Here is a 20,623-nt window from a genome sequence, read left to right on the forward strand (position 1 = left end):
CAAAGTGAGGGGTGTGTTTTGTAAATGATACAGGGAGTGATGCATGTGTAACAGGCCCCGGGCGTGAGGCCTGTGGTCAGATTAAAATGTTGTTCTGAAAAGAACAGGAAAATGATGAGACCGGCAACATGTAGTGTGTTTCCTTCTCTCGCTTCTGCCAGACTTTATTTTTCACATAAACATGTCTTCTCAATGTATTCTCAATTTCACAATTCTTCTCAACAGAACATCTTTAAGTTAGTATCATCACCACATAACTCAAACTCAGTTTTTCTCTTGTCTGCTGCTTACAGATTTGATAGCTGTACTAAGCTAGATAACTACAACGTTACTCGTTGCCACTATGATTCCTAACACGCAAGTTGGGCGCTAACAGATTAGCAAGATGCTGTTAATTATGTTAACAAAATGGTACAGCTGGCGTGAGATATTACACAGATAACAGTTAACTCAATACATCTTCACAATCTTTCAAATACACACTCGCTTGAACAACATTTAACATTACTTGAAATAACAAAGGAGCCTCAAAACGGGACAATATACCCACTGTGACACGTTCAGGGAGTGCAGCTAGCTTACTGGCTTTAGCGTTAGCATTCCGACCACGTTACTTTGTGTTTCTCTAAACAACTCATAATTACACTCTTTCCCCAGTTTCAAACACGGAAAAGCATTTCTATCAAGTGTTGACCTTATTTCGGCCACAAATGTGTGTTTTTATCTGCAACTAACCTGAAAAGAACAGGAAAATGATGAGACCGGCAACATGTAGTGTGTTTCCTTCTCTCGCTTCTGCCAGACTGAAGACGAGAGGCTAGAATCACAATATGCCGTCTCACTGGGAGGCGCGGCCCCCTTGTGGTGAACTTTGGTATAAAACTTACAAAATAAATTTACACCAAGCGTAAAAACTGAGGCTCTCATAAAACAATATACATCATATACTTACTATGCAAAACATCCAAAATAAAATACATTATGTGACCACACATTGCTGGGCGTCACACATGTCACGTGTGTGTACGCAGTGCAGCTCGAGTTGGCTGCCTGAACTAGCTTGCAGGCATCGCCCCATTTGTGGTAACCCTGTCTTTTTACCAATTTCACCTAGTCTGGTGGTTCTGTGGGTCCAAATCTAGTGTTAAGATCTTTTATTATTTTACCTTATATTGAGCAAACCTTGTGCATTTTTACTTAATTCTGTGGATTAAACTAACTGATTGAGAAAGGTAGAATTCCAGCATAGGAGCACTGGTTTGTTTCTGGGGAGAAATAGAGAATGTAGTTGCACTTTTAGCCATGCTGTGTGCACTGAATTTACTGAAAGCCTAACCGGGTACAGGGCAGAAGGTCAATGGCAGCCAAGAAGTACATTTTTAGAGTGTGTTCCCGAACAAGTTTATCAAGCCATGGTCCCTGCTTACTGCTCTATGTGACTGAAATGGAGCATTAGATGAATACCAAGTTCCTCCAAAATAGTTCATGATGTCACAGGATGATGTAATCAGCCTAACTGAGCAATCAGCTGACACACCTGTTATTTGTTAGCTGTTGTTTTTTGACACGTCTACCTGCACCTAATCATCATTGTATAGTAAATTGTAAAGCTCAAAACTGCAATGATGCCTCTGTTTCTTTAATTATTTTTTCCACTCTTACATGTTTTAAATGTCAGTGGTAAATATCAAGTTTAACTTCTTCAGTCCTCACTCTGACCTTGCGTCAGAGTAATACATGGGATCGTTTTTCTCACACTCCTACAATAAAAGAACTTACTGTATATCATGTCCTGTCTGTTGCACACGGTAGCCAGCACCACGTCTCGTCTAAATATAACGGAGTATTTCCGGTAAATGAGAACTCATCTTACACTGACAATCTCCTGTTGTGTGCTAAATGTGTAAAAGGGAAACTCCGGACAAAGCTGATACCTAATATCTCAGACATAGTTCATATGTGAAAACAGCTAAAGTGTGCTACACTGGATGCAGATACACAGTCAGTGCATGATTGTGAAAGCTGTGAACCTCCAAAATAAATCTATAAATATTTTCTGTGACTACTCAATAAAGGAACAGAAGAGGATTGTTGGGTAGCATTTCTGACTGATTTCGTCTCACATGAGACATACATCTGATCAAAACCTTATACCAGAGGTTTGTCTTTTTGACCATTTTCCTACTTACAGACACATAAACGGAATTAAGTTTCATATTCCAGACACAGACCTGAGGATAAAATGAGGCTTGGGACAATCGAGAGCTGATAGGAATCTGGAGGGAGGTAAACATGGCTTCAATCAACATCACCAAACAACAGCAATTACAGTGATTATTTCTAAATACATTTCAGCTTTGCCACAAGGCTTGCAAATGACAACACTCCTCTGTGTCAAACTGCCATCTAGTGTTCAATTATGTCAACTGGTAAACAGTCTTTGCTGAGAGTGTCTTCTTTTTTCCTTTGAGTTTTTTTGGGCATTCAGGCCTTTAATTCCACAGGACGGCGGAAGACATGACAGAGGAGAGAGAAGGGGAATGACATGCAACAAGGGCCCGCAGGTCAGAGTCGAACCCACTGCATTGAGGAGTAAACCTCTACATACTGAATGTGCGCCTAACCTACCAACTGAGCTAACCCGGCCACCCTTTTCTTTTGTGTCGTGGATCACTGTAGGGTTCTATATTGTCTTCTAAGTTATCATCTATTCTGAACCGAGGTAGTCATAACTGTTCCAAGGAGCAATAGATGTGTCAGCTCCGACATGCACCTCCTTATCTTCTGTTCTGATGTCAGTCGTCTCCCCCCCCCTCCAGCCCTGTCATGGCTGTGATCAGCGATGCTTCCAGGAGTCGATGAGGTTCATCTGCTCCAGCTTTGCCTTGTCAGTGTCAGTTATCAGAGCTTCACTTTTGAAGAGGAGCCTCGACCTGCAGCACGATGCTCAATCATCCGCCGTGGAAGCAAAATCAGCTCTAATGAATGATCAATCCAGCCCTGTGGTTAAGCCATACCAGGATATGGAGTGAATGCATGAGCTATTAAAAATAACTTCTTTTGATTAATTGGATTATCGTTGCCTCTTTATTTAAAGGTATAAGCCTTCCAACATGAGCTGAATATTTCATAGTTGATGCTGAGATGCTTTTTTAATGAGTTTTTCAGGTCAGAGTAACCTTTTATTTCCCATCCTCTTAAAATGATCACCAAGCATGTTAAGGTCTCCAGGCAGACTCAATCTGTCAAGGAGAGGGTAAGGATTTACATACTCGATCCCCTGTTGAGTGAACAGAAAATTAAGCTTAATACATAAATACATTATATGTCACTCATTTTGTGCACTTAAAACCTGTTTAATGATATCATTGATGTAGGCTACTGCTAATAAAAAGGAATTTCTTATATTAAGCATTAACCTTGTAAGGCTTTTGATTATAAAACAAATTAATTACTCTTGTCAAATATATCCTTTTTTTGTATGAATGTATTTAATTTCTGGCTATATGTTTTTGCTATATCTTCACAGTAAATATTAGTTTTCATAGTTTTCAGCAGCCTTGGGATGCATTCCGGTCCAAGATAGGTCACATCTCTCCCTTTCACTATTTGCAGTTGTCCTCTGGGTTTGTTTTGGCAACTATTTGAGACTTTTCAATTACCATGCTGAATTTAGATGAAAATTTCCCTCAACATGATAGTTGTATTTCCATGAAAACATGATGAGATCTATTCATGGTAAGCCCGGACGGGCAGAAGAACTGTACTTGAAGTGTGTCCCTTTCCTGTTCTTCTGAAACCAAGTCAAAAGTGCAAATAAAGAAGGGTCTTTCGAATAGCTGAATCAAGTAGCGACAATGGCACTGTGAGATGCAATCATGGGCTATTTACATTTAGAAGTGCAGGCAGATTATTAAGAGGGGGTAACAAAACGGCCTGGTTCAATTAGAGCCCAGACACTCATTTTAACAAAGAAGCGATTTGTCGAAAAATGTTATGTGCAAAAACATGCATTTTCCAATCAGAAAAGGTGACAGGAAACTATTCATCATTTGCGAGCTGAAACACACTTCACTTCACACACGCTCACAATGATATAAAAAGTAGGAAAAAGCAGATCCTTTAATTTCAGTTAGATGTCCTTCACTGTCTCAACTTTTGTCAATGCAACCTCCAATGGCTTTGTAAGCGTCCGATTCAGCAGGAATCACTGTGTTTGCAGGTGTTTTGGGATGGGGTGATCTTTCCCAGTTTCATTTCAGAGACTTTACCGCTACTTTTTCACAGCCTTTGACTTGAAAATAATCTTGCCAGGGTGAGGAGCCAGTCCTTGGTGATTTATATTTAATAATGTTATCTCCAGTTGCTCAGAAATAACCCAAGGTGAAGAGACAGGGAACCTTGAGAGACTTCAAACTAACATTTCAAAGGTGGAAAGAATGGTTAGTAATTTTCAGAGGGGCTGGTAGCACTGCAATTTGTCCTTTAAAAAGGTGATTGATTCAGCCGAAAAGGAAAGAGGTGAAAAGTCTTGAAAAAGGCTACATCGCAGAGGTTTTGATACTTGATCCTGGTCTGACAGGCAGTATTCTGCTTCCTGCTCCTTAATCCAAGTCACAAAGCATACATTTAACTGGAGTGACAGACAATTTAATGTGTTCACTTCAGCTGAAGGACTACAAAGGGTAAACTTGGAAAAAAAAACATTAACTTCAGATAAGGCACTTTGTTTAACGTAGCCCATCAAATTATACTCAGTGAAATGTAGCATGCCTAATGATTATTTGTCCAACGAGTCAAAAGTGTGTCTGGAATTTAAATTAATACACTATCCAAACGATTTATTCTCGCTGTTCTGGCATTTTTGGTTTTAATTTTAGGATAGTGAGGTGGTGAATTTTCCAAACTATGGAACAGCCTTGTGCACATGAACAAAATCTCAGAGAGATAGAAAAATACAAACAAAAAAAATACTTTGAAATTTCAATACAAGGAATACCTGTACAGCTTTCATTTCATTTAAAGTGACCAAGGACACCATAATCATATAAACATGTTTATAAGATATCTTTGTTTCATGGAAAACTCAAAACATTGATTTAATATTGTTACATGTGCCTCTGCTGTGTGCGTCTTGTTTTCTCCTTGTCTCTCTTTCTGTCCTTTGTTCCACTGCCCCCCCCCCCCCCCCCCTGCCTATTACACACCTAAGTGTAATCAGTGCTTATGCAGAGTGGGGGAGGGGATAAGAAGGAAGAGAGTGGAGGGCCAGGGGCACATGGAGGGCACACACGGCTGAGTTTCCTCCTCGCTTGTATCTCTCCACAAGCAGGTTTGTGTTTCCCAACCTCCATGCACACTTAGGCGCTGGAGTTTTATTACTCTAGTTTATTGTGTAAGTTTTGGCTGGAGGTTACTCATAGTTGAGTTATTCGTCTCTTTTGTTTATTTTGGGATTAGTTGATCCTTTTCAGGTAATTTCGAGGGAGACGTGGGGAGCAACGGCCTGTTGTGAGGTTGGTCCAGCATCTTCCCATCTTTTTGACCCAGGGTCTCCAGTCCTTGGTTGTTACTTTTGGGAACATTTCTGAATAATTTAATAAAGCTTGCTGGTGAAATGTTAACCGTGTGTCTGGCATCATTTTTATGTTTTATCCTCTATTACTTTTGAGCATTGTTTGATTCTTCATTTTCGTGTGTGTGTGTGTGTGTGTGTGTGTGTGTGTGTGTGTGTGTGTGTGTGGTGTGTGTGTGTGTGTGTGTGTGGTGTGTGTGTGTGTGTGTGTGTGTGTGTGTGTATATATACTGTATGAATAAAATTAAAGTATTCATAACTATCAAAAACCGCTTACGTAGATTCTTTTCGTGCCAAAAGTACACATAGAGATTGTCGAGGAAATCATCCAAAATGTGATATACCTCACATACAGTAAGCTAGGTATATAAGTGTCAGAAGCACTAGAAAGGAATAAATGGGCCATATGTCGAGCTTAATATCACAGTGCCCATTTAAACCATAGGGGACATGGTGTTGAGGTAGTAAATTCAATAAGTCTCCCACTGTAAGAGCTTCTCATTGTGATCACCTGCTCCAGGCGGTACAGTAACTTTTTCATTGCCCAGACATTTCCAAATGAATACAATAACTGGCTGGCTTGACAGCTGTATAAGCAAAAGGAACTGTGCTAATGGAATGGCCGTTTGGTTATCACTGCCCTAAATGTACTTGTCCAACTCTTCCACAGTGTTGCCAGTGTAAAGATACTTGCCTTGTGTCTAGTTAAGTTTTAATGAAAAAGTGCTGAGCATCCCACTGAAGTTTGTACCATTTGTGTTCCTCCATCCCACTTTGATTCAGACAGTATTTTTAGTCTGTACTTTTTTGCTCTTGTAAATCAGTGAAGTGAAGACTGTAGCCTCTCCCAGATGAACTCTCAGCAACTTTGTTTCAATCAGTGACTAGAAGCCTTTGCCAGTCAGTGAAAGAGTCTGAAGTGCCCTTATGTAAAGCAGCCAATCCCTACTAGCTCCAGCGGTGCTATTCTGTGGCTGTTTATGTTCCATTTCTGGGGGTTTGAGCAAAAGGCAGCCACCCTGCATGGATCAATAAAGGTCACAAGTGGTAGAGTGAGTCCCATTAAAAGTGCAGGTATGACTAGGAAAGGAGTTAGTTTTATCAGCTGAGACACTATTAAGATGAGCTCCTGCCTCGGTGCTGCAGGCCTGTAAATATCCACTGGGTTAATGAGGTGTTCCATTTGTGGGAGTGTGCATTTACTCTTCAATAAACTCCTCCCAGGGACAACATCACTCTGCATTTCTTACAATGGCATTTTAATAGATAGTGATTTAAAAACACGACTACGGAATCGGTGCAAAAGACAGCAGCAGGTGCGGGGGATAGGAAATGGATGTTTCACTGTGTTTTTTTAACGACCAAGTACAGCTAATGGGACAAGGACGGAAAATGTATCAACATTTTAAAATCAGAAAATAAAACCAAGACAGTGCGTTTTCTGTTGTGTTTGACAATACCCAAACATACAGTTTCACTCCTCTGCTGCATAACTACATTTTCCTTTGGGATGAATAAAGTATCTATCTATCTATCTATCTATCTATCTATCTATCTATCTATCTATCTATCTATCTATCTATCTATCTATCTATCTATCTATCTATCTATCCATCTATCTATCTATCTATTTACACTGAGAGATATGAATCAGAATGGCAACAGGCATTTTTTAGGTTTCAAAAACAGGTAATGATTTGTGTGTGGTGTCAGTCTGCATCTGCAAGTGATTGAAATGCTGCTGTTTTCATCAAGACCCTTACGGTTTATTCTCCAGTCATGCAGCAGGCAAGTGAACACAGGATAGGGGAATGAATACAAATAGTGAACTGCAGCAGAGGGAAGACACTAGAACGCTGCACTTCCATATAAGCAGTGTTGGGCAAGTTAATTGCAAAAAATGTAATACATTATCTATTACTAGTTACTGTCAGTTAAGAGTAATTAGTTACATTACAATATTACTGTCTCTGAATTGTGATGCTTTATTGACATAGTGTACTATGACCTTTTCATCACTTTTATCAACATTATATACTATGACTTCTTTATCACTTTTTCGACATAATGTACTATGATATTCTTATCCCTTTTTTTGACAAACTATTCTATGACTTAATCAACATACTATACTGTGACTGTTTATAACTTTTTTCGACATATTATACTATGACTTTTTTGACATACTATACTAAGACTTTTTATCACTTTTTTTAACATACTTTAGTAGACTTTTTATCACTTTTTTGACATACTATATTATGACTTTTTTTTACTTTTACAATGACTATACAATTACTTTTTATCACTTTTCTCAACATACTATAATATGACTTTTCTATGACTTTATCAACATACTATACAATGACTTTTTATCACTTTTTTGACATAATATACTGTAACTTTTTGATTCCTTTTTCCAAATACTATTGTATGAGTTTCTTTCAACATACTAAACTATGACTTTTTCGACATATAGTACTATGATGTCATATTCTGTCTTCGGTGATGTTGAACAATAAATAATACGTCAAACCACAAACTTCATTGGCTTCACATATGCCTCACTGGGATAATTGCGTGGTGATCTATCTGGATGTTCAAGGTTGTGGGTTCAAACCCCTGAAAAAGCAAGGAATTTTAAGTTTAAAAAAATTTAAATAAAGAAGTCAAATATATACAGTACGTGCAAATCTAAAGTCATAGCATAGTATGTTGAAAAAGTCAATTGAAAGTCAAAGTATAGTAAGTCATAAAAGTATCAATAAACTATGTCAAGAAGGGTTAGTAATAGTAGGGTGTAGTAATTTCTGAAAAGTCTAACCCCAGCAGTGTGTTCTGAGTTTTCCATTTTCTGACCTATTACAGTGGTGGCGCAGTGGTCATGTCACATGCCTTTTGTGCCAGAGACCAGGGTTCAAATCCCACAGTGTTATCTCATCACCTGGTGTTAAAACTCTTCTCAAAACGTCAACATCTTCTTACTGATTTAGCAATTTATCCAGTTTAGCTTTAGCATTTCATTTTTTTTCACTTTTTTTTGCATTAGTGGTGTTATGAAACTTAATTGAAACCATTCCTACTTTTTTCCATTCTTCTCACTACTTCAACATCTTCTTACTGATTTAAGCTTTTTCTACAGTTTAGCTTTAACATTTCAATTTTTTTCTACAACTTTTACTGATTGAAGCTATTTCTCCAGTTTAGCTTTAGCATTTCAATTTTTTCTACAACTTTTACTGATTAAAGCCAGGTTAGCTTTTGCAATTTAGCTATTCAGCATTCCCAGGCATTTTCTGCAGGAAATGCATTTTGTAGTTTATCAATGTTTTTCAACATACTATACTATGACTTATTTCGAATACTATACTATGACTTTTTAATCACTTTTTTTGACATGCTGTACTATGACTTTGTTTGACAACCCATACAATGACTATTTCATCACTTTTTTCAACATACTACATTATGATTTTTTATAACTTTTTTCGACATACTCTATGATGGCTTTTTCTGACATACTATTCTATAACGTTTCATCACTTTTCTTGACATACTATGCTATGACTTTTTTACCACTGCTGTATATACTGTTGCTGTATATATATATGCTTATATTATACTTTTTTATGACATTTTTTACTGTGATATTTTTGACATACTATACTATGCTGTTTTTCAACATACTATACTATGACTTTTTTATCACTTTTGTTTTATGTATACTATGGCTTTTTAAAATTTTTCCATTTACTTACTTATGACTTTTCTTGATGTACTACACTATTACTTTTTTACAACTTTTTTGACGTACTGTACAGTACTTTTTTTTTAAATTGACATACTATTCTATGACTTTTTTGACATACTATACTATGACGTTTCATCACATTTTTTGATATACTATACTATGACGTTTCATCACATTTTTTGATATACTATACTAAGACTTTTTTTATCCCTTTTTTGACATAGTATGCTACGACTTTTTTCGACATACTGTGCCTTCTTTTACAATTTTTACAATTATATACTAAGACTTTTTATGTTGTTTTTTGACACACTATTTTATGACTTTTTACTATTTTTTCCCACATAATATAATTTACATACTATACTAAGACTTTTAATCACTTTTTTACTACCATGGATACTTTTTAATCACTTTTTTTGACAAAATATACTATGACTTCATCAACATATTACTCTGTGACTTTTTTAAAAACTTTTTTCAACAAACTATTAAAACTAGTCTTTTATCATTTTTTTTTGACATACTCACATCACTTTTTTTCTTTTTTTTTTTCCAATTTTTTGAATCTATGTTTATGACTTTTTTTGACAGATTATACTATGAAATTTTTATCAATTTTTTGGACTTTAATGCATGATTTTTTTTTTTTTACATATTATATTATATATATATTTTTTGACGTACAATTTTATGACTTTTTCACTATTACTATTTCCACATAGTAAAATTTACATATGTACTATGAATTTGTTATGAATTTTTCGACTTTACTACAAAATAAAGTTTTTTGACATACTATACTATGACTTTTTTTATCACTTTTTTGCATGATGTTAACAATGACATTTTTTTCATTTTTTTTTGACATACTCCAGATGCCTTTTTCTTTTTTACAATTTTTTGATATACTATTTTATGACTTTTTTCTACTACTATACTAGGGTTTTTTTTATCAATTTTTTTGACATACTTTACATGACATTTTTTTTACAATTTTTAATATACCATACTATGCCCTTTTTTTTCGTCAACTATACTATGTCTTTTATCACTTTTTTCAACATAGTATACTTTGACTTTTTTTGACATACTATACTATGACCTTTCGTGACATACTGTACTATCCTTTTTTTTGACAATTTATACTAGGACTTTTTTTCAACATACATCCTGTGATATTTTTGTGTTTCCACTTAATATAATAAGATTTTTACGTTGTTTTTGACATACAATTCTATGACTTTTTATCACTTTTCTTGACATACTATGCTAAGACTTTTTTAACACTTATATTATATTAAAAAAAAAAAATTAAACATATTAAAATATTAAACTATGATATTTTTGACATACTATACTATGTCTTTTTTCAACATACTGTACTATGACTTTTCATATCACTTCGTCGGCATACTATACTATGACTTTTTATCAATTTGTTTGATGTACTATAATATGACTTTTTTCGACGTATTATAGTATGACTTTTTTATCACTTTTTGGACATACTATACTATGACTGTTTCATCACTTTTTCCACATACTATAACATGGCTTTTTTTGACATACTGTACTATGAATTTTTATCACTTTTCTTTACATACATGCTAAGACTTTTTTACCACTTGTATTATATTAAACGTTTTTTTTGTAAATGACATTTTAAACTATAATATTTTTGACATACTATACTATGTTTTTTTTCAACATACTATACTATGACTGTTTTATTATTTTATTTTGTTATATGTATACTATGAATTTTTCAATTTTTCCAGTTACTTACGACTTTTCTTCACGTACTACACTATTACTTTTTCACCACTTTTTTGAAGTACTACTATACTTTTTTTTTTAAATTGACATACTATACAATGACTTTTTTGACATAGTGTACTATGATGTTTTATCACTTTTTTGATATACTATACTAAGACTTTTTTATCACTTTTTTGGACACTATACTCTCCTTTTTTGACATACTATACTATGACTTTTATTACTTTACTTTACATACTATGCTATGACTTATTACCACTTATATTATATTAAACTTTTTTTAATAACATTTTAAACAATGCTATTTTGACATACTATACTATGTCTTTTTTATCACTTTTGTTACATGTATACTATGGCTTTTTTAAATTTTTCCATTTACATACTTATGACTTTTCTTGACGTACTGCACTATTACTTTTTTACCACTCTTTTGACGTACTATACTACACTTTTTTTTAAAAATTGAAATACTATACTATGACTTTTTTGACATACTATACTACGTTTATATCACTTTTTTCGATGTACTATACTAAGACTTTTTTATCCCTTTTTCCACATACTGTGCCTTCTTTTACAATTTTTACAATTATATACTAAGACTTGTTATGTCGTTTTTTGACACACTATTGTATGACTTTTTACAATTACTATTTCCACATAGTATAATTTACATAGTATACTATGAATTTTTATGATTTTTTTGACATACTGTAAAATGAAGTTTTTTGACATACTATGCTATGACTTCTTTATCACTTTTTTGACATAATGTACTATGACATTTTTATCACTTTTTTTGACAAACTATTCTATGACTTTATCAGCATACTATACTGTGACTATAACCTTTTTCGACATATTATACTATGACTTTTTTGACATACTATACTAAGACTTTTTATCACTTTTTTTTAACATACTTTAGTAGACTTTTTAATCACTTTGTTTGACAAAATATACTATGACTTTATTAAATATTACTCCGTGACGTTTTTATAACTTTTTTCAACAAACTACACTGTGTCTTTTTATCAATTTTTTGGACATAGGCCTACTCTACATGATTCTTTTTTTTAACCATTTTATGATGTACTATGACTTTTTTTGACAGACTATACAGTCTTTTTATCAATTTGTTTTACATACTATACTTTCACTTTTCTCGACATGCTGTGCCTTCTTTAAACATTTTTACAATTATATACTAAGACTTTTTATGTCGTTTTTTGAGATAGAATTTTATGACTTTTTACTTTCCACATAGTATAATTTACATAGTATACTATGAATTTTTATGAATAATTTCCACATACTATAAAAGGAAGTTTTTTATATTATACATTTTTTTAAATGACATTTTATACTATGATATTTTTAACATACTATACTATGTCTTTTTTCTCACTTTTGTTATATGTATCAAATATAACAATATATTTTTTCCATTTTTCCATTTACTTTCTTATGACTGTTCTTGACGTACTACACTATTACTTTTTTACCACTTTTTGACGTACTATACTATACCTTTTTTTTTAATTGATAAACTATACTATTACTTTTTTGACATACTATACTATGATGTTTTATCACTTTTTTTGATATACAATATTGAGACTTTTTTATCACGTTTTTTGACATACCATACTCGCCCTTTTTTGACATAGTATGCTACAACTTTATCGACATACTGTGCCATTTTTTAAATAATTTTTGACAATTATATACTAAGACTTTTTATGTGTTTTTTTTACATACAATTTTCTGACTTTTTACTATTACTATTTCCACATAGTATAATTTATATTTAAATAAAAAATGTTGACATACTATGCAATCAGGTTTTTATCACTTTTTTCGACATATTATACTATGCCTTTTCATCACTTGATTGACATACTATACTATGACTTTTTTTACTTTTTTTGACATACTATAATATGACTTTTTTACATACTATACTATGACTGTTTATCACTTGATTTGACAGACTATACTATGACTTTTTTAAAACATTTTTCCTACTATACAATTACTTTTTTCCCTTTTTTAACATACTATACTTTCCCTTTTTTGACATTGTTTACTATGACTTTTGTCAACACACTATACTGTGAATTATTTTAAAAAGTTTTACACTTGCTATACTAGGAATTTTTTAGAATATTTTCCACTTATCATATTATGACTTTTATGTTGTTTTTCGACAAACTACACAATGACTTTTTTTACCACCATTTTTGACACACTATTCATTGACTATTTTCGACATATTATTCTATGACTTTCTTGTCACTTTTTTTGCCAAACTACACTATGACTTTTCCTCACTTTACTATGACTCTTTTTTTGCAATTTTACCATATATTATACTATGACTTTTTAATCATTTCTTTTGACATACAAGACAATCACTTTTTTGACATACTATACTATGACTTTTTTCAATTTTTCTACTTACTATACAATGACTTTTAATGTTGTTTTTCGATTTACTATACTATTAATTTTTTTATCACTTTTATTGACATACCACACTATGGATTTTTTTGTCACTTTTATTTGCTAACAAACGCCTTTCTCTACAATACACTTACACAACAATTTGACGTAAAAAGTCATAGTACAATAAGTCATCCGAAATGCCATAAAAATGTCATATAGTATGACATTCAAGAAGTCACAAAAAGTCATAGTGTTTCATACAAAATGCCATAAAAAATCACAGTATGTCATTCAAAACGCCACGAAAAGTCTAGCATAGTATTTCATACATTTCATTAAAAAAGCCAAATTGTCATATGTCATACAAAATGCTATGAAAATATTATCATGCACTGTTCTGGTCAAACCAATTTACACATTTCCTGTACAATAAATATGACCTTTTTCATCAGATTACCTCAAGACCCCATGATATGATCCTTGACAAAAGTCATTTGAACACATAAAATTCATCGTGACTGCGTTTTTTGAATTTTGAGTGATTTATTCCACTTGGTCACACTTTTTTTACGGTAAAAAATGACATAGGAAATGAATGGGAAAAGAGTTTAATTTTCAGAGTTAAACTTTCAAAGAAAGACATCTCTATACACACACATACACACGCAAGTAAACGTAAATACACACACATACACACACACACACACACACACAGGCACACACACACAAAATGTTCAAAATGTCATGTAAAAAGTCTTGATTTCATGTCATTCAAAATTATATAATTGCATATACTATAATTGCATAGATAATATGTCATGCAAAATCATGTTAAAAAGTATAGTACTTTGATCAAAATGTCTAATAAAAAGTCACATTATAGTTTGTCATGCGAAATGTCGTATAAAAACTCATAGTACGGTATCTTTTAAAAATGTCATGTGAAAAGGCATAGTATAGTATATCATACAAACTGCCATAAAAAAGTTATTTGTAGTATGTAAAAATGCCCATTTTCATGTGGTCAAAAATCCTGGCCTGAGTTTTGGCTGTGGTTAAGCATTTTTTAAAATCTTTTACCCAGAAGCATGCATTAGTTCCACAGCTGTTACATTTGTCATTTGACAAAATACATTAAAAGCTCTGAGCTGAAACCTGCCTGATGGGCTGAATCGTGAGATCATTTGTTACATAATTTAGGATGTGGAGGCAGCAAAAGCTTCATCTGCTGAGATGGCTGATGGAGAGTTGTCTGAAATACAGTACCCCAGCTCACAGGCAGAGGGGGAGCATTGCACAGTTTTATTGCAGAGTGATTTACATAAAACTCAGCCTCATGTCAGCTCTAATCATCCCTTTCTGATGTACTTGACATATCTTTATAATTGGTACAATTTACAGTACTGACTTTACAGATTTAACTCAAAAATTGATAATGCAGAAATCCCCCAATCTCTTACTGCTATTACCATTTTTTTTTTAAATCTAGTATATGTTCATTTTGTTATCTTTACTGATGCTTACTACACACTGTATCTTTTAATCTAAGCTAAATAATTCCTATTACATGTTAAGGTATTAATTTGGTCCCTTTTGCTAAATTTCTCTAATTAAATTTTTGAATCTGTATCTTTGAGTACCACTTATCTGTGAAACATAATTTAATGTTTGGGACATTTTAAGATTTTATAATCATTATATATGTATAATGTTAATACAAACAAAGCAATGGTTGACAACAAATTGTTATAGACCGTATTGGAGAATGCAAGTTTTCAGATTTGAATGGTAATGAACAAAAGCAATTCTGCTGTGCTTGTTCAAAGCAAAGCAGGTGTAAAGCTAATGTATGCAACTTCTGCTGAACAGGTATTACTGTAATTGAAGAGGCATAAATCCAGTAAATGGATTTGGTGTATTGCACTCATACTGCAATACTTTGGTGTAAAATGCCAAAAGTAAAAGGGAAAAATATGTAATGTAAAGCAGAGTACAAATAAGGGCATCCTAAAATATGAGTGACAGAGCATTGTACAGCAAGAGACACAGGTATCTGGCTGGAGGAAAGTGGCAAACTCCATTATGACCTTTAAGCTCCAGCTGTCTCCCTCCTAGTGACTGTGTTGACCCTGAGCACACATTCCTGAAGCTGAATCTGAGAACCTCTGAGGGGGGTAACTTTTAGTTGAGTTAGAGTATATTGAGGGTGAAAATGGATGTCAACCAAACCCACTCAGAACCTGTACGGTCCAGTGTGGTGTGTGTGTGTGTGTGCGTGTGTGTGCGTGTGTGTGTGTGTGTGTGTGTGTGTGTGTGTGTGTGTGTGTGTGTGTGTGTGTGTGTGTGTGTTGTGTGTGTTATGACTCCAAGTTTGAGCTCCCAGTGTGGGCTTCCTTTCATCAATAAAAAATTGTTCCTGTGAATGGGATTCATTGACCCGGGCTGTAACTGAGTGACACCCTGTGGTGTATTGCCTGCTCACAAAGGGCTCATTTGTTTATGAGCTGACAATCACTGGCAGACCAATACAGAGAGGCACTGACATAAACAGTGTTTTGCTCTAAAAATTTGTACTGGAAAGAAAATGTGAGCCACTAAGTGTACAAGGATTACATAGTTGCTTTGATATTTCATTAATGTTTTTACAATACAATTTCTTTTTCTTTTGTGGTTACATTTCAAAGGGAAAGAGAAACACTGCAGACTTAATGATACATGATGCATTATAGACTGTCACTGAATTAAAGAATTGTATTAGCTTCTTATAAAGCAAGCTTTCCTTTTGCGATGCACAGATATTACCACACTTTTTTACTGGCATCAGAATGTAAAAAAAATGCTAATAATTCATAAATAATACATTTTCAAGTAAGGCATGGTCCATGGAATCCTTACTTCCTTGTAGAAATAATACTTGTTTACAATAGATATTTTGACTAGTCATTGCAGGAAACGCACAGGTGTCCACTGTTAACATTATGGATAGCTCTGCTCTATCCAGGTGCCCCAATAAGACATTACTGTGAGACTGTGTGCCTGCATGCACAATAGGAGAATGTAACTGAAGCAACAAACCAAATCATCCATTTTATTATTTACGCCTGTGCTTTGTGTACTGTGAAATGTCAGAATGTCTGTTGTTTTATGTCAGTGTTTACTGTTCACAAAAACAACTCAGACACTGGACAGAATGACCATTTCAATGGAGATCTGCACAAGCACACACAGGTGGCAGTGTTTCATTTTGGTCAGGTTGCTTTCTGAATAATGTCAATGCGTTGCCGGCAACCAGCAAAATTTTAGGCGTGTAGCTTATTTATCTATATGTACTTCAGAATGAACAATTGATATTTAAATGGATCTTCTAAAGTTAGCCTTTAGTTTCCTAATTCCTCGTCCTGGCCCTTTAAATAAGTTGTTGTAAGTACCTTCAAAATGTCATAATAACTAATAATAATTCAGAATAAACAGCATGGAAAAGTACAGAGCACAGAGGGAGATGGAGGAGGAGAAACAGATGCACAGACCTCTGCAATCAAAATAAATAAATCCCTGAATATTTCCAATACACTGTATGCATCTTCCATTGTCCTTACAACTGCTTTGAATTCACTGAGACTAATAGGTTCCTTAAGTTTTGAGTATTGCTGTGGGCAGTTTCACACAGAGGAAGCAAGCATTATGAAAACTTGAAACCCTGCAGATGTAGCATTCACATGTAGAGGTGATGGGGTCTAAAACTCCAGCCCTCATGGGACGCTGTCCCCTGTGAAAGAATACCTACACTGAATGCTAAGGCTAAACTAATGATTTCTAATTGGGTTCAATTACGTTTAAGTATTTACGTAAAGCTGCCTCCGTATTTAAATTAAATCAGTTTAAATTCATGTTTCTAAGTACCTTTATTTTCCTTGGACCTTTCTTTGAGTGTACTCTCAATTTGTAGTATGCATGTATGAAGGCAATACAAATATTGAGAAGGTTTGCAATTGTGACAATTTGCTTCCTTCTGTTTTATATAACTGTAAGTCATAGTATTGGTCATGGCTTTAACCTGCACAGATAACATATTATATATAACCCCAGTGAGATTAACTATATAAATATACAGAGGACTCAGCAGAGCACTTATCACCATGGATCTCAGTTAACACACTGCTATGAGTCGTGGAATAATGCAGTAATAATAGCCACAATGAGACTTACTCTACACACATGGGCTTATTTGTGCAGGACTGTGAAGGATCGGCCAGTGCTTCATCAGATAAACAATAACATGCTGGGCTTGTTTTAACAATGGGAAAGTGATTTGACCAAGTGGCTCAAAATGTATAGAGGAACTGGCTGGACAAAAGCATAATTATGTAGATGAATGTTTTAATGGATTCGTAATAATGGGTGAAATTAGTAGCCTTGTCCTAAATAATAAAAGCCACAAAAAGGTGAGACTTACTGAGTAATCTGGATCAAAGGCAAGAAGATGTCCAAATCATGTAGTGAACAGATTCATAGAAAGTCTATAATTGTTTCTTTTTTTAATTGGACATCATCAAAGATTACAAAATCAGTCATCATACAGTCCACAGGTCCTGTCTTTCATTACATGCTGCTCGGCATGGCAAGGTGTGATTTTGCAATTTTTCCCAAGGGACCTGATATTTTTAATGAGGCCTTTAGCTAGTGCCAATAAATTGCATACAATTCCATTTTTTTTCCAGGACATAAACTACCCAAGATTTTCAATGCCATTTCTTTATTTTTACCTAAAGTTGTGCTCCACAGGAAACAGACGTCTGCATGGACATCTGCTTTCAATTCCTACAGGTTTACTTTTTCCAATCTGGCAACCCCACCTCCAGTCCAGTGTGGGGTGTTTTCATAAGAACCATTTTCTTATTTGATTGTGTTTTAAGGAGTAGATGTCAGTCAAGAACATATTTATTTCCTATGACTGTGAAGAATGAGGGGATAATGAGAGAAAAAAACACAAGCCAATGTAGCAACATATCCTGAAAAAGGTTCAATGTTGTGTGATGGAACAGATTTGAATGTCTTACCTAATAATTCCCTGTTTATTTTGATAATATTTTAAATTGAATTGTTTGTGAGCGCATGTTTTCATGTGCAAGTAATGCAAAAGTGATCCAAGTGATACTGGTTGAAATGCTACCATACTGACCCTAATTTCCGGTTATTCATGTCCATCATGTTTGCAGGCAATGGACTCCTGGGTTTGAATGTGAAATTAGAAATACCTGTTATCAATGTACACGCTTAAATTACACATGGAACACAGTTAGGACAAAAGGTAAAAGACCACAAAAAAAAAAAAAAAAAAGTTTGATTTATGGGATTATCACCAATCTTTGTTCAAAGAATCTGATGGTAAATGAGCTGTAACATCTGTCAGTAAAAGCACTCAACGGGAGGCAATCAGAGGAGGGACCTGCACCTTTGTTTGTTTATTCTTTTATAGAATGACTGAGTGACTTACATGGTCTGTTGTTTTGAAAGTTTTGTGTTACACGGGGCATAGGAAAGATCTCGTTTAGAGTCACATGCTGTTTTTAATTACGATTTTTTTGTGCAGTTTGCATTGGCTATACGGTTATGACTTTAGTTGAAATATGATGAAATGTGGTTCTTCTCTGCCCGTTTCCTTTCTAGCACACGATCACACAATGATAGTTACAGATGTGACACATGCTCGTTCCATTTTGCATTACATATAGGATCAACAGAAAAAAGTCTGAGGTATAATTTGTTAGCGAGACAGATTACAAATTCTACCTGATTTATCATTGTGTCAGCGGTAAAGGCAATAATAATTTACAGAGGGAAAATCCAGAGGTTCTTAATGTTAAATAAGATCAGTGTGTTATGGGCTTTGCATTCCAGTTGTTCCTTTCATGTCAGGTCAACTTTCATCATCAAACTGAAATTAGTGATTTCACTTTTTTTTTCCCAAAGATCATTTCACCAAAGGAATGGCCTGTACTCTGCATGAAGCCATTAGCTGAACGTGCTCCTCTCCTGTTGGGGGGGGGGGGGGGGGGGATACTGTAGACAAAGAAGGAATTGAAAAATACTATAGGTACCCAGGATTCTAAATGTATTGTTTGGCATTTTTCAATGTTTTACTGTAGAAATCAAAACAAAGCAGGCAGAGGAAAAGCTGGGTCACATCTTAGTAAGTATTTTGTGGACTGAATCACTTACCTCCCATACCTCACATCTCATTTATACCCGTAAATTGTGTTTCCTGTCTTAACATTGCTCATGCACATCAGTCATTCACAGACCTCTATGACCTCCTCTAGCCCACAGTCACTCCTAAATCAAAGCATGAACTAACAAGTCAATTAGCTTTCTTTTCCTGTTGATATAACAAATCAATTAACTCTCATTTCCTGTACATCTGAAGAGTCTGTAAGCTCTGGTTTCCTGTTTATTTCCTGCAGGATCCACAAGCGCTGGCAGAGCAGCTGCCTTGTTTGTGACGGACCACATGCACACATCAAACATGTTCTAATAGCAGCCTTATCACAGCACATTAACCTCACATTAACATGCCATGCACCCTAGGTCACAGCAGGAGGGCAGCAAGTGAGTGTGTGTGTGTGTGTGTGTGTGTGTGTGTGTGTGTGTGTGTGTGTGTGTGTGTGTGTGTGTGCCCACCCACACATTTGTTCATGACAGCCAGAACACATGATTAGTGTATAACTAATAACTCGTATGATAATTTGTCTTAAAATGCCTTGTGACTTATTACATTATTATTTATTTGGCTTTTTAATGCATTTTTTTATTATTAGATTTACATTTAGGAATAAACCTGATGCCTGAGTATAGATGTTGTGAGTCCAAACACTTTGCATTCTAACAACAGTAAGAATACGCTAAAATGCTACGAGGAGCTCAGGGAAACTGCAGTCAGGTGCACATTATCTGCGGGATTGTTATTACAAGTGACCCCTTTCATACTGCACATAATCATTTGATGCATTGTTAATATGAAAATATTGATTATAGCAGCTTTAAAGCATCGAAATTCAAGGGATCAC

The sequence above is a fragment of the Etheostoma spectabile genome, chromosome 16 (assembly GCF_008692095.1).
Source record: "Etheostoma spectabile isolate EspeVRDwgs_2016 chromosome 16, UIUC_Espe_1.0, whole genome shotgun sequence".
In the NCBI taxonomy this organism is placed as follows: domain Eukaryota; kingdom Metazoa; phylum Chordata; class Actinopteri; order Perciformes; family Percidae; genus Etheostoma; species Etheostoma spectabile.